This window comes from Calypte anna, chromosome 11, assembly GCF_003957555.1.
Source record: "Calypte anna isolate BGI_N300 chromosome 11, bCalAnn1_v1.p, whole genome shotgun sequence".
In the NCBI taxonomy this organism is placed as follows: Eukaryota; Metazoa; Chordata; class Aves; order Apodiformes; family Trochilidae; genus Calypte; species Calypte anna.
Window position 1 is genome coordinate 18,249,551 of NC_044257.1, and position 3,064 is coordinate 18,252,614.

Here is a 3,064-nt window from a genome sequence, read left to right on the forward strand (position 1 = left end):
GGGCTATTTATAAAAAAAAAAATTGAGGGCACTCTTTCCTGGTTGGAGAGGGGGAGCTAAGCAGGTAGTTAATTTTCAACTTGTCCCTGGACTGGCTACTTCATTGGCTCCACATTTTGTTGGAGGGCCAGTTAGTTGATGATTATTCTACATGTGCTTTCCAGGTTCTTTCTCACCTAGCTCCAAGAACCCTGCAGGGTTACAGAAACCACTCCTGGGGATGCAAGGGGAGGTTTGCTTATAATTTCTTCATGCTTTGAATTTGGGCAGTTGTGTGTTTGAACACTGATAGCTAAGAGTTGCTGTCATTAATAGCTGTAATTCTGAGACTGCTCAGACTGAGGAATTCACAGGAATCCAGGAGACTTTCCCAGAAGACCAGGGAGAGGAGCAGCCTCCTGCAAAGGAGTATTGTAGCTCCAAGTGTGCAATACAGCATCAATGCAGCCTCAGGAGGAGGAATCAGTTCTTCTGAGCCAGCAAAGAGGGTTAATTTTATACAGACTGGAAATAGAAACAGACAGAAGGAACCATAGTTATTCCTCCCACTCACACAGCACTTTGACCCAGCTGAAGTGGGTTTTTTGTTGGTTTTCATTTTATATTTTTCCCTAGTGGGGAGAACAGACCAAGATGTGTTACTAACCTGTTTCTTGGAGATGAGAAAGCACAAGGAACATTTCTTACTATTTCCACATACAATTCCAATCATTTCATTATTTTACATGAAAGACCTGTATAAAAATCCCATCCTTTAGGGGTTTTTTGGGGGGGTTGTTTGCTCTTCCTCCCATAGCTGGGATCTGTGTAAGTGGCACAGACACAAGGAGCCTCTGACTCAGAGCTGAAGCTCCTCACACCAAGCACAGGAGCACAGGCAAGGAATTAATTTTCTAAAGACTTCCCACAAGGTTCCAGATTATAACAGGCCAAATGGGAATGAAGATGGAGAGCCCTTAGGGAGGATTTCTTGGGCATGGCAAGGAGCAGCAGGAGCCAGCAGCTCTCCAAGGAAAGGGAAGTGGGAAGCCAAGGGTGACAGCAGGCAGTGTCCTCAGCAGCAGTGTCACCCCCAGAGTGTCACTCCAGAAAGTGTCCATGGACAATCCCAAGGGACAAAGCAGCCCCAAGGTCCAACCAGAGTGCTCAGATAGAAGCAAAAAAAGCAAAAAAAGGAGACAGAGCCAAAGACAAACAACAGGAGTACAAAGTCCTTCCCAGAGACAAGATTAAAGCCCAACCTGAAGACACAAGAGCTTAGGGGGCCAGGCCAGGGCTTAAGTGGGTTTCTGGGGGAGGCTGGAGGTGAGGCTTGTCAGGACCATTACAGCTTGTTAGTGGCCTCAGGGTCATGACAGCACAGAAGTGTTGTGGGGTCTTCAATAAAATTATTTGGACAATCCATGTGAATATTTTTCTCCAGCAAGCACACAGGAGGGTGTATTTTGAAAGCTACAGAACCAATGATAAAACAAGCAAAATGATCATAGAATCCTAGAACTGGCTGGGTTGGAAGGGACCTCAGAGATCATCAAGTCCAAGCCTTGATCCACTCCCCCCGTGGTTCCCAGCCCATGGCACTCAGTGCCACATCCAGGCTCTTTGGAAAGATCTCCAGAATCCACTACTTCCCTGGGCAGCCCATTCCAATGCCTGATCACCCTCTCCAGAAAGAAATTCTTTCTCATCTCCAACCTAAACCTCCCCTGGCACAACTTGAGACCCTTTGTGCCCTCTTGTCTTGATAAAGCTATTAACATTCTGCATTAAAAATCCCTCCTTAATCCATATATTTATTCATGAAATATTTTTCAATATTCTTTTTTGTTATACTTAACAAATTATGGTGTTTCACATCAGAAACATATTTGCTTGACAATATTTTCATGCTGTCTATGCATGGCTGTCATCTCTTGTCACACAGGGTGTCAGTGCAAGGCTCAGGGAATCCTCTATAGAACCCTAAAATGGTTTTTCTGTGCTATTTACTATTCCAAACCCCACTATTTAGGGGTCTTAATGCTTCTCATTTCTTTCCCAGCTGCCTGCTGCAGCATGCCCTAGGCCAAGCCCCATCAGCTAGAGGTTCTGCCTGAAGAACTGCAAAATCCACTTGCTATTATTGCTCACAAGTGGGGAATTACAGATCTGGGGTGTGAATGTGCACAAGGGACATGTGCTTACTCTGTCTTGACAGAAACTAGAGAAGCAGAGACCCAGAAGTTTCCCTAACCCTAACCCATTTGACTTCAGCTGTAAATGCCTCCAGACTGGACAGAGAGGATCAATGTTTGGGATTTTTTTGCTGATATTTTTTCTGATTGCCTGTACTTCTATTCTGATTAACTTTGAGTGAATGCTGTGACTTGCAGAGAGAAGTTCCCTCCTTCAATCAGTGTTTCAAGAAACCTGATTCTCCTGGCATCATGCTTGCAAGGGTGGTCCTCTCCTAATATTGTCTCAGTGGCAACTCTGGCAAATCAAACCCAACAATTCAGGAAAAATATAGTCTGACAGTTTTACTGTCATTAAAAAGCTACAGGAAAGTGATTTCACAACCAGCATCTCCCTCACTTAGCCTGTGTTGCCTAACAGCTAGCAGGAGGATCAATCAAGTGGTGGGAAGCTGCCTGGGATGGCACTGCTGCTGAGGAGTTCATGTGAAACCTCTGTGGAGTGGCTAAAAATACAGCCCTGGGCAGATTGCACAAAGCTGTCAGGTTGTTACTGAGTGGAACTGAACGCTGATTTCTCTGTGGATTGGCTCACACATCCCAAAGGTTACATGTTACTTCAGCCTAGGTGAAGCTTTTTGATGTCCAGATTTTCCTAGGACATTTAGGAGCATGACAGAGCTCCCCAGCCTCCTCTTCTCTTCTCTTTCTCTTCTCTTCTCTTCTCTTCCTCTTCTCTTCTCTTCTCTTCTCTTCTCTTCTCTTCTCTTCTCTTCTCTTCTCTTCTCTTCTCTTCTCTTCTCTTCTCTTCTCTTCTCTTCTCTTCTCTTCTCTTCTCTTCTCTTCTCTTCTCTTCTCTTCTCTTCTCTTCTCTTCTCTTCTCTTCTCTT